Source organism: Felis catus, chromosome A3 (genome assembly GCF_018350175.1).
Source record: "Felis catus isolate Fca126 chromosome A3, F.catus_Fca126_mat1.0, whole genome shotgun sequence".
In the NCBI taxonomy this organism is placed as follows: Eukaryota; Metazoa; Chordata; class Mammalia; order Carnivora; family Felidae; genus Felis; species Felis catus.
Genome location: NC_058370.1, coordinates 49,073,640 through 49,086,785, shown reverse-complemented (window position 1 = coordinate 49,086,785; position 13,146 = coordinate 49,073,640). Strand labels below are relative to the sequence as shown.

Genomic DNA, 13,146 nt, shown 5'->3' with positions numbered 1-13,146 from the left:
TCTCCTAAGCCAGGATGGAAATACAAATGTCCCCTGGGGTGGGCCCTGCAGATCTCAGACCAGACATTGGAGAGGCCTCCAAAGCTGCAGCTGAGCTGAGCCTACCCTTTCTCTCGATCACCTGCCCAGCTCACCTCTCTCCTGTCTAGCAAGTGCCCACCTCTGACCTCTCACAGCAGAGCTAGGGGGCTGCTTCCTGGGTTCAGTGTCACTCTTAGCAGGGCCCTGACACTGACAGAAAACCATAATGTCTACCAGGAACCAGCAAAAGGAGTGGGCATGTTCTGAGGGGCGTGGATGGAGAAGGTGGTACTCAGTGCCTGTGTGGGCGCCTAGTTTACCACAAGCACAAAGGCAGAGAAGCACAGTGGTCAACAGCATCAACTCTAGCTGGGCCCTGTTACCTGGGTCTTTTGAGCAGACTTGTGCCTCGCTGAGCATCAGGTGCTCTGTCTGTTAAACAGATAGCAGGATGTCATAACGCACCCATAATGGAGTATCTATTTTAACTCTATTTTTGTTCCTTTTACCCATCTTTGCCATTTCTTTTTCTTCTTACTTTTTATACTTTTTGTGTTTTTGTTTTTGTATCCAAAATGTATTTGCATCAAAGAAAATTATCAGCTTCCTGAGGGAAGGTACTGCATCTTTTATTTTATTGTGTTCCCAGAAAGCACATAACACATAGTGGGTGCCCAATGACTTGGCACTCAGTGAGCAAATGAATTAAACATCTTTACTCATAACCATATCTCTAATTTTCTTCAAATACTCCCAAATGCTGTCAAGTGATGTCCTTTGCCAACAGTTGATTAGTGTCATCGTTTAATCTTAACATAAATGTTAGCGTCGGCTCCCCACTTGGGAGCCACTCCTAGGATGTACCCCACATATGTCTATACCTCCAGGTTTCAGGAATCCTTGATGTACTTTGCCTGGGTCCACTGTGGGAATAATGCCAAAACCCCTTTGCATGCAGCAGCTCCTGTGACTAGCCTTGCCTGTGGCCCTGCAGTGGGCCCACCTCTGTGATAATCAGGGGCTGATAATGTTCAGGCAATAGCATCTGAGACTTCCCCCCTTTAATCAACTGTACCTGTCAACCTGTCAACCTGTCAACCTGCTGAGAGTGAGTGTGCATTGTTTTGACATGACTTGTTCTGCACAAAGACCCCACGAATGTCCTGCCCTCTCCAAGCTGTTTGCAAATGGTATTCTCCCAGCCTGTAGAGATCTCAAATCTTCAGGGGCATCCTTTATTATGCTCTACCTTTTTAGTATTCCACTAGTCACCACTTATATGTTCAAAAAGCTCTCAAAACTGATTGCAACCAACCTCACATTCACCCCAGCCAATTGGTTGGCATCTTAAAGAGCAAATCCACAGGGCCTGTTGAACAAAGCATATTTGGCCTATTGAAACCTTATTTTCTTTGAGTTTTATGATATCAGCCACATGAACAGGTCCACCTACCCTCACCTGCTGCAGCAGTTAGACCCATTAGAGAGAGAAGGGCCATGACCCTGTGGCACCTCACTATGGGGCTCAGCCATCTTTGCTGGACTCAGGAAGGTTGGTCTGAGCCAGCTCCTCTGGGATTTGCTTCCTCCCTGGCTCTGCTTCCACTCAGATGGTTTTAGTTCATGGAATGCAGGCATGGCATCTGCCTCCTCACCTTCTGTGCCCACCTGGAACTTGGCTCCCATGCTGCAGCATTGCCTCATCCACTATACCAAGGCTTCTGACCAGCCCATCCTCTGGAGCTTGCCTCTGCTAAGGCCCCATACAAGCAAATGTAGTAACAGCTATGGCATGCTGGCTCCAAGTTGGCAGATCCTACTAAGGGCTATTTATCTCTCACCTCATGTAATCTCCATGACAACACACACCAGAGCAACTGGTGCCTCTTTTTCATTCACACAGAAACTGAGGTACAGAGAGGATGATGATTTCCCAAAAGGCAAGGGACAGGCCAGATTCATACCAGGGCAGAGTGACTACAGAGGCCCCAGGCACACACTCATTTACACCCCATACCTTCCCCTTCTCCCTGCCCAGGCCCCAGCTGACCCTCCATCAAGCTGCTGTGACTTGGTTTCCCCTCCTCTCTGCCTCTCTCCATGTCCCAAATGCCACAAGCGAATCCCATCCTTTGAGGCTCATAGGCAAAGCATAAATAGGAGTTTTAGGTGAAATAACCCTCTATAAATAAAAATCAAGAAGCCACAAAGACAAGCTTTTTCTAAAGTACTCAAGGGACTGTAACCTGTGTGCTTTTCATTCAGTCATGGAAACAAACTGATCTCCCCAAAAGAACCAGGCACAACAGAAGAATTCCTCTTTGCTCTCCACCCCAGTCATTACTAGGAGCAAAATAGAAAGAATCCACTCATATTAAAAGCCTGGGGTCCCAAATTCACCCCATGGTCCTCACCTGACAGCTTGTGTTCTAAGGCTCCTGGCTGCCCTATCTCTCTCCCTGCCACCCCTCTGCCATTATTTATAGGCAGAAGTTCAGTGGACCCATCTTTGAGTACTGTGTTTAGATCCTGCCAGCTAGATGAACCAGGGACTCAGATGCCCCCAGGGCAGAGGGTGTTGCTTGGTGAAGACATGAAACATGCCATGAGGCTTTTTAACCCCCTGGACTAGGGGCTGTGGACAGAAAGTCTCATCCTTGACTAGGTGCCTGCAGCTGTCTGTGTCCCCAGTGCTGTACACTGGCTTATTGCCTGCCAGACTTTCCAGTGGGAATCCCAGGGCAGCAATGATGTTCACAGTGACTGGGTTTACTGCTCAGGATGTGTGTGTGTGTGTGTGTGTGTGTGTGTGTGTGTGTCCACGTGAGTGTTAATGTGTGTGTTCATGTCTCTGTGTGTGTGAGTAGGTGTATCTATGTATGTATGTTGGTATGTGACTGCCCATGTAAACGTGTGTGCACATGTTTGCCTATGTATCTGTATGAAGGAATGTGGATGGGAAGGTGGCCTCCATATGTAGAAAATATTGTCTCATAAAAGAAGCTGGACATCCAGTTCTAGGTCAGGGCAGCTGCAGGAATCTTGGCCTCCACAGGCATCTTAGACTTGCCAAGATCACGAACAGGGCTGAGTCACTGCAGGGGAAATGAGAACTAACACAGAAAAGGCTTTTTACATACAACAGGGGGGAAATCCTGACCCAAAGATCAATGCCCCAATCTAGAACAGCAAAGCAATGCCAACTCTTTTTCATCCCAGAGCCCAGTCATGCCCTGGCACAGGTCTGGCATTAAGGGCAGTGGAAAGTTCAGGGGTGATGTCTCTAGCTGAGAATCCTAGCAGAGAGTCTTATTCCATATTTACCTCCAATTCTGCAAAACACTCACACCTTGGTACCACTTACCTCATTGATATGACACCCTGGGCCTGCCTGAGGAATGGAAAGCTCTCATCAAAGGCTGCATAAATGGAAATTCATCTTCCAAAGCAGGAACCTGTGCAGTGCATAGGGGAGGGCTCCTTGCACCCATGTCTATAGGTACCAGAACAGAGGAAGCCTGCCCCTTTTCAGCTTGTCACTGGAGTTCCAGGAATGGTCTGGAGCCTGAAGAAGGGTTCAAAGTGATGATTTATCATCACCCTGCTTAAGTGCTTGTACATCTGGTCTACCTTGTTCTCAACATACCATCAGGCAGTATGAACTGCAATTATGTGACAGTGGACATCAAGCATGGACAAGAAGAATAGTTTCTCCACAAGGCACTGTTTTAAGCACTTTGCAGGTAGGAAGGATAAGAAATATCTGTTTATTTTGGTTTTCCACTTCAGTGTGAATGCAGCAACTTGCATGATCCAGCTTGGCTAGTGGGTAAGGTTCAAACAAGTGAGTTCAGGTTGTGCAGGCTTTGGGGTGCTTGGACTCAGAAAAAGTACAGTGCCACCCCCACTTCACTATGTTGGTCAAAGTCAGAAATACAGCCATCTGGATTTTCGAGGGGGGAGAAATGGACTCTACTTGATGGGAGATGTGAGTGTATCACAGTGCAAAGCAGGATATGTGGGGAGATGAGAGGAGTCACTGCAACCCATTTTTCCAAACAATCTACCACACCTCACAAGGGCAAAATATTATAGAGGGGATAAGATAGGGAGGGGAGGTTGGCATGTGTATGGTCATGCATGCACGCACATGTATACATGAACATGTGCGTGCATGCAGATACATGAATAAACATACCCATATAGGCAGATGCATATTCATTTAGCCTCATGCATACCAAGAAGTGTGCTAGACCCTCTGCAAACTTCACGTTGTTTGAGATAACAGCACTTGTCTCCAATTTAGAAGTGAAAAAACTAAAGCATAGAGGTTAAATAGGTCAGGAGAGTCATGGACTGGTCCTTTCTGAGCCTGGGTTCTGACCATGTCTCCTTGCAACATTCATTCCAATGAACCCAAAGATGCAGTTGTCTCCAACTCTTGCATTGTTTTATATCTCTGAAGATTTAAATAAAAAGGATGCTCATAATTCATTTTTATTATGTATTACATAAGACAAAATTTAAGCATATTATATTTCTTGACCCCAAATCCAGGTTATATAAGTTTACCTAAGACAAGTAAAACCATATGTAAGAGTCTTCAGCAAGCCTACACTGTTGGCATCTCCAGATGAACAGCTGCTACCCTCCCTTGGCTCAGACCAGGGACAACAGAGGTAGTCATGCTCTTCTGTGCTCCAAATACCCCCATCTCTTCCCCCTACCCACTCCTTTTACCTTAGCTCTTTGCTACCTGGCTGCTTAAAGTGCAGCCCAGGAACCAGCAGCATTGTTATCACCTGACACTTGGTAGGAATGCAGGCTTGCAGGCTCCAGCCCAGACCTGATGAACTAGGGTCTGTGTGCCTGCAAATCCCCAGGTGCTTTGTGCATGTATTAGTTTGAGGAATACAGCTTTAACAGATGCTTCAGCAAGCAAAAGTGATTCAGCTGCTCCTTTAATATTATTGACCCAAATCAATTTATATTCTTTACATGATTTGCATGCAAGCCAATTTTTCAATATCCTCAGGTGAACCTACTGTGCAGTCAAGTCTGAGCACCACCTGGACCTGGGCTACTCAGAATGAGGCAATAGCATGAGCTAGGAGCATGGTGCAGGTTCAGGATCCCCCACCCCAGCTTCCTCAGAACCTGCACTTTACCAGCACCCAGATGTGTTCACTCAAGCTGAGAAGTTCTGCTTGGCCTCAGTCCAGGTTCTCTGCTTGGCTTCCCCAACCCAAGCTCAAGGTTTGCTGCCTCTCTTTTACCTACCTCACTGCCATCCCTCCCACACACACTATACACAATTTCAGAATCATCAGCAAACCAGTGACTGTTCTTTTTTGTTCAGAAACACACATGTTCTGAACTTCCCACCTTACATCTATCCCATGTGTCTTGGGGTGGGTGACAATCACAGGCTGAGTGGAGAATGCACTCTAGGATATCACTTTGGCCCACCCTCACTTGGAGGCAGGAAAAGCAGTTCCTCACCCTTACTCCAGGCATTCCTTTAACCAAGAATGGCTGCAGACATGGTCTAGCCAAAGATACCTGTGGACAAATGTCTTTGGGGGACTCTGGCCACCTCTCCCACTTCTTGCCTTGATCTCAGATGTGATGTCTTGGGTTGCAGCAGCCATCTGGAACCCAGGAGGATGGCAGAGCTTCAGCCCCGAGTGCACTGAGCTGCTGAGTCAGCCCCTCCCACCTCCAGCATCTTGAGCTAAAAAACTGCTACCTTCCCTTGACTTGGGCCAAATAGCAGAAGCAGTCCTCCTCTCATAGGCTGGTAGCTCGTCAGAGTAAGAAACCCCAGTGTTCAGCTCCTGTGTCCCTGCTTTTCTGTTATTCTTGCTGTTTCAGTTTGTGAAACTAAAAGAAACCTCATTTAAAATAGGGTCAAGAGGGGTGCCTGGGTGACTCAGTCGGTTAAGCGTCCGACTTCAGCTCAGGTCATGATCTCGCGGTCCGTGAGTTCAAGCCCCGCATCAGGCTCTGTGCTGACCGCTCAGAGCCTGGAGCCTGTTTCGGATTCTGTGTTTCCCTCTCTCTCTGAACCTTCCCCGTTCATGCTCTGTATCTCTCTGTCTCAAAAATAAATAAATGTTAAAAAAACTAAAAAAAAATTATAAAAAAAAAAAAATAGGGTCAAGAGAAAGACTATGGAATGGGAGGAGATATTTGCAAATGACATCTGATAAAGGGTTAGTACCCAAAACATATAAAGAACTTATAAAACTCAACATTCCGAAAACAAATAATTCAATTTAAATATGGGAAGACCACATGAATGTACATTTTTCCAAAGAAGACATCCGGATGGCCAACAGACACATGAAAGGATGTTCAATCACTCATCATCAGGGAAATGCAAATCAAAACTACAATGAGATACCACCTCACACCCGTCAGAATAGCTAATATCAAAAATACAAGAAACAAGTGAGGTGAGGATGTGGAGAAGAAGGAACCCTTATGCACTGTTGGTGGGAATGTAAACTGGTGCAACTACTGTGGAAAACAGTATGGAGTTTCCTCAAAATATTAAAAATAAAGCTGTCCTCGGATCCAGTAATCACATAACTGGGTATTTACCCCAAAATACAAAAACACTAATTCAAAGTGATATATGCCCCCTTATGTTTATTTCAGCATTATTTACAATAGCCAAATTTTGGAAGCAGCCCAAGTGTCCATCAAGAGAGGAATGGATAAAGAAGATATAGTATATATATGCAATGGAATATTATCCAGCCATAAAGAATAATGAAATCTGCCATTTTCAATCACAGAGATGGAGCCAGAGAGTATTATCATAAGTGAAATAAGTTAGTTACAAAAAGATAAACACCATATGATTTCACTCATATGTAGAATTAAGAAACAAAACAAATGAGCAAGAATAAAAAATAGAGAAACAAGAAACACTTTAGAGAACAGATTGATGGTTAACAGTGGGAAGGGGAATGGAGGGATGGGTGAAATATGTTATGGGGATTAAACATTACACTTATCATGATGAAAAAATAATTAAATTAAATTAAATTAAATTAAATTAAATTAAATTAAATCTAAAAAGTAAAAAAATTGCAGACTGGCCACATTATTCTAATAAATGGTAGCATAATCATAATTCTATCTGAACTTGCAAATAGATGATCATTTCCATAATATTTTGTTCTTTGTGAAAAACACACAATAATATGGTTTTCACTCAAAGCCCTGGATAAGTTAGAGAATCATAGCATGATGCTTGAGACCTTCCAGTGTTCTTCTACCTCTTCCAGAGTGTCAATACTATAAGTGATAATGTCTATCATGACAAGCCAAACACAATGCAAGACAGTCAGTGCTTTCTGAATTGCCACTCTATTAGGAATCATTTTAGTTTAGCTGTATTTGATAGTTCTAATAGTTATTAACTAGATTCTAGACAAATAAATACTTGCTCACTGTACAAAAGTATAGAGAACTACTTTATAATTCTAATGAGATAATATACTATTTGCATGTTGCCTGACAACTTACAGGCCAAACTGCCAGAATGCATGTCATCACAAAAAAGAAAAAAATAAATAAAAATAAAATAGAGCCAAGAAGTCAGAAGGGGGAGCACACATGCCCTCCCACCCCTCAATTGCAGACCTCAGGAGGAAGGTACCTTGCATTTTCCATCAGGAAGAAGCCTACTTTACTAGATCCAGAAGGAGTAGGAAAGATTTTCTCCTTGCCCAGCAACAGTCCAGCCAATGAGAAACTGCTACAACTCAGCCAATGAGAAATCATCACTATCCTAAATTCATGTTCCTTCCATGGACTTTCATTAAAGCAGCCCCTCCCAACTTCCTCCTTTTTCTCTATAAAGTAATGGCTCCTCTCCTTTGTCTTTCAGACTTGCCTTTAGTTTGGCCATAGCCTACATGTCTCAAATTACAATTTTTCTGCCATTCTCAAATAAACCTATTTTGTTGGTAAAATAACCGGCTGTTTTATTTTTAAGCTTGACAATCTCTAACCTATGTACTCACACAGTTGCAAAAAGAGGTCTATGTATTTTGCACCTCAAAAAAAAAGACAAAAAAAATCAAAAAGCAAAAAAGCTAGATCCAAATCAGCTTTGCCACTGATTTCTGTATAAATCTAGAGAATTTATTAGACATACAAGGACATGAAACTTCTAATTATTTTTCTCACCTTTCCCTTCCATCTCTTGAGTGAAAATACTGTTGAATGATGGAATTGAGCAAAATTCCTAAGACCTAGAATTCACTTACACAATAACTAATGCACTATATAACATGCAATATTGGTGCTATTAACCTATGCCCCAGTTTCTGATTATGGACCTAACAGAACATCACCCTCTAGAATATACTTTTGAGACATAATTGGACACACTAAGAATTTATGTTGATACTGGTAAATAAGTAATGAGGTGTAGAAGAACCCACATACTAAAAAGATGGATCTGGATCATTTGCTGTTGAGAAAGGTTCCACTTTTATCTGTGATCTAAAGACCTACCAAGTCAGTTTGCTTTTAAGTATTTGTGTCAGATCATATTTCCCAAAGATGGACATAACAGTATTTTGCATCCCACAATTACTTCACAATGTTGCTTTGGCACTCCTGTCATTGGGAGGTGGGGGCTCTGTCCCCTTTCCTGAATCTAGGTGAGCTTATGATTCATGTGTAATTGATGAAATGTGGTGGGAGTGCCATTATGTGCCTCCTGAGGCAGAAAAGTCCACATGACTTATGTCTTCTGCTGGAAGACTCACACTGGAACGCTGAGAAGTCACTGAGGAAGTCCAACATCTTGAGGCCACCATTCTGCAAAGAAGCCCAATACAGCCCACATGGAGAGGCCACATGGAGAGTTCCAGAGCTGCCCAGCTGACCTCCAGCTGCCCAAATTCCCCAATCTCCCAGTGCTAGATACCCTCTGTCTGCACCCTAACAACAAACCAGAATTGGATGCAGCCAGCTGTTCTCTCCCAAACTGTCAACCCTCAGACACTGTGAGCATTTTATGGTGGTAAGTTTTGGGGCAATCTGCATGCAGCAATAGAGAGCCACAGTTGTTTGTGAGCTAATTTGACTGTCTACAGTTTCCCATCCAGTCCTCTAGACCTCAGTAAACACTATTGGTGCAGATTAGGTTCTGAGGCCATACAGAAATGCCATATCTGATCTTTGACCCTTATCCTGAACTCTCTGCCTGGAAGATCCCTTCTTTCTACTTCTCTGGTCTAATCAGTCTTGATTGAGCCTTGCCAGAATGTCCCCACCCCTCACTCTGACTGAGGTCTCTTTCCAAGCCCCACAGCCCGTGTACTCACCTGCATCATCTCGCTTGCAGGCATGTAGAGCAAATGAAGCCCCATCCCACCAGCAAGACAAGCCATTGAAGGTACAGTGAAGGTCCCCAAATGTTCCTCTTCTCTCTGACATTTAACACAAGATAGAGTGCATGGTAGGCACTTGAGATATGTTGAATGAACTACTTCTAAAGAGTCTACACGGTTGTGGGGCATAGAGCCATGGGAGAGGGCTTGCATGAGTGTGCACAGAAAGGATGAGAACTCACTCAAGCTGGGGATGGTGGGCAGGAGAACAGAAAAGCTTTTGCCAGAGGAGGGCATGGGGTTGAGTGGAAATCAAGGAAGGACAAACATGGACTGAGCACCTCCTACTGGGTGCCAGGCTCCAGGCACAGGGTATAGGAGTACAAAATAACGTCTTTTCTGATTTTTTAGTTTTTTCAAACAGTAATAATTAATCAATAAGAACATTAGAAAAGTACATAAAGAAAAATCTGCATATAATGTTAGGGCCTCTTCTCTAGTCTTCCCCAAATACATATGCATTTTTCTCCCTCTACATGTAAGTACATGTGGTTTTGAGTCCTGCTTTGTCACTGTAACCTGAGCATGCATCACTCGCTCTGCATACCTTTTATTCCACTCCTAGAGGCCCTAGGTTTCCCACTTCCCCCAAAGTGTGTATGAACATGTAACTAAAAAACTTTATCCAGACCTCTTATTATTTCCATAGGATAGATTTTTGTTTAATTTTTTATTGTAAAGGCAACACATTTACTTTTGTAAATTTAAACTATATCAATGTATAAAGTAAAAAATGAAAGTTCCTACTTCTGCCCTATTCCTCATAGCTATGTACTATTAATAATTTGGGGAATAGCCTTCCAGCAATTTTTGAAGGAATATACAAACTATCCCCACCACACACACACAGCATAACACATTCACACAATTTTTTTAACATATTTTCTCTAGATTTCTATCTTTATTAGCCTATCATGGACATGCATCCATACAAATAGATACCAGGCATGGCCCTGGTCAATGAACCAAGTACTGAGTTTATCTTATTATTTATTAGAAGAACATCATTTCTACATTATATTTAATCCCTTCATGACAAGCATTTAGGGTTTTTTTCCCTGATATTTCATTACTTCAGGTGCACATGTGCATGTTTTGCAGGTACCTTAGAACTGCAGCTTAATGGGTTCATGCATGGGGTCCAGAAGGTAACAGAAGGACCTGGATGAACATGTCAAATAGCTTTTGAGAGAAGGGCTGACTCAGCTCTCCTGCACAGAGAATCAGAGAGCCCATGTTTTCTTCAGGCATCCTTACTGACCTAAGCAGCACCATCTTTGAATCTACACAATTGTTTTCGAAGGAAGATATGTCTTCCGAAACTAAATTTTCTATTTTCACAATTATAACTAAGGATAAACACTTTTGCATATATTTATACATCAGTCATTCCCATTTCATCTCAACTTTTTCTCCATGGCACATGCTCAGTTTTCGATGAAGTTGTTTGGTTTCTTATTGCTTACTCTGCAAGGATTAAGCATTGTTACATTTGTCATAAATGTTTATTTCCAGGCTATTTTATGCTTTTTAAATTTTGCTTACAGTGTTTATTGCACAGAATGAGTAACATATATTTGGTTATTCTTTATCAATATTCTCATTTGGAAATGCTACTGAGACATTCAACTGTAGGCTGAATTTATTTATGCTTTTTATATTTATTTACCGATGTTTCTCTTTATATTCACTCAGAAATTTTCATAATGTGGAGGGATATAATTTGACTGTATATCCAAACAGCCAACTTCCTACATGCCAGTTGTTGATCAATCCAGCTCTTTCCGATTGCCATGCTGCCTTTGCCAATACAATAAGCTCTTGGGATCGGAATCTATTCCAGAGTTCTCTATCTTACCTATAATGGCAAACTGAATGTGGTCACAAATTCTTTGACACGTCTCTCTTTAGGAAGTTGGATCTAATTCACCTCTTCTTTAATATGGGCTAGTTTAGACACTCACCTATTAAAACAAAATGGAGTTGGGCTGCATAAGCCTGTACTCTGTGCCTCATTCATGCTCACTCTTGGAGCGCCAGCTAAGGCACACAAAATCTACCTTGAGTCTGCCATGCTGTGAGGAAGCTCCAGACAAAGGCTAGGTGTACGCACTCCAGGTGACAGTCCCATCTGGGTTTAGCCTTCAAGTGAGCCCAGCCCAGGCACCTGCAATATAGAGCAAAGAAGCCCCAGTGACTTCAGCCCCAGCCATCAGTCTTCAGAGCTGAAGCCCCAAACATTATGGAGCAGATACAAGGCATCTCTGCTGTGCCTTTTCTGAATTTCTGACCCACGTATCCATGAGCACAAAATTCTGGAGGCAGTTTGTTATGAACAATAGATAACTAGAACAGTCTGTCAATTATTTGCTAGTAATTAGAACCTTAGAGCTCCAATGAATGTGAGATTGTTTTTATTGTGATAAAAACATAACGGTAGGTGCACCTGGGTGACTCAGTTAAGTGTCCAACTCTTGATTTCAGCTCATGACTTGTGAGTTTGAGTCTCATGACTTGTGAGTTTGTAACTTGTAAGTCTCATGACTTGTGAGTTTGAGCCCCGTGTCAGTCTCTGTGCTAATGGTATGGAGCCTGCTTGGGATCCTCTCTCTCTGTCTCTCTCTGTCCCTCCCCTGCTCTCTCTCTCTCTTTCAAATAAATAAAATAAACATAAAAAAAGACATAACACAAAATTTACCATCTTAACCATTTTCATGTGTATAGTTCAACAGTGTTATATTCATATTGTGAATCAGATCTCCAGAATTTATTTTTGTGGCACTGACTCCCTCCCACCCGCCACTTCCCACACCGAACTTTCTTCTCTACTCTATCCTTTATTTGCATTTTGTAGTAACTCCATGAAGGACGCAGGTAGGTACCCTCACCATTTTACAGATGAGAAAGAACCAGAGTCAATGTCCTCATATTGTCCCCTGGGATCTTAAGTGACAGGCATCTGGATCATCTGGTACCAGAGAGCCCACAGATTTTGCCCAGAGATGGAGTAATCAGCCTGATAAGCAGCCAAGCAACTAGTCTCACCATTGTAGGTTTTTAAATTGAGATATAATTGACATATAACATTATGTTAGTTTCAGGTGTATAACATAATGATTCAATATTTATATTTATTATAAAATAACCTCAATAAGTCTAGTTAACATCCATCACCATGCATACTTGCACTTTATTTTCTTGTGATGAGAACTTTTAAGATGTCTTAGGCAACTTTCAAATATTCAACATGGTATTATTAACTATAGCCACCATGCTACACATTACATCCCCAGGACTTATTGATTTTATAACTGGAACTTTTTACTTTTTGACCCTCTTCATCCATTTACCCCACTCCCCTCCCCCTCCTCCTCTGGCAACCACCAATCTGTTTTTAGCATCTATAAGTTCAGTGTTTGTTTCTTAGGGAGTTTAGTTTTAGTTTTTGTTTTTGTTTTTAGATTTCACATACAAGTGATACCATACAGTATTTGTTTTTCTTATTCCACTTACCATAATTCTCTCAAGTTTTATCCATGTTATTGCAAATGGCAGGATTTCCTTTTTTATGGCTGGATAATATTCGTGTGTGTGTGTGTAACAAATTATTCATTCACTGATGGACACTTAAGTTGCTTTCTAATGCTTAAATGCACATGGAGATGCATATATCTTTTTGAGTTATAACCTAATTTTCTTCGGTCAA

General features: G+C 42.3%; 1 protein-coding gene across 13 annotated transcripts in view; it reads right to left on the bottom strand.

Annotated features, from left to right (window-relative positions):
- SYNDIG1 (synapse differentiation inducing 1) overlaps positions 1 to 13,146 on the bottom strand; it is a 179,724-nt gene that overhangs the window by 150,694 nt on the left and 15,884 nt on the right. For 2 of the 13 annotated variants that reach the window (XM_023251518.2, XM_045053948.1), the window contains exons 2-3: positions 11,405 to 11,607; positions 9,375 to 9,479 (exon numbers count right to left, since the gene is read on the bottom strand). The exons of 7 other annotated variants lie outside the window; for them this stretch is intronic. The gene's annotated coding sequence lies outside the window, so the exon portion shown is untranslated. Of the gene's footprint in view, positions 1 to 9,374; positions 9,480 to 11,404; positions 11,608 to 13,146 lie in introns of those variants that run through there. 4 more of the 13 variants (XM_045053947.1, XM_045053949.1, XM_023251519.2 and 1 more) reach the window with 3 other exon arrangements.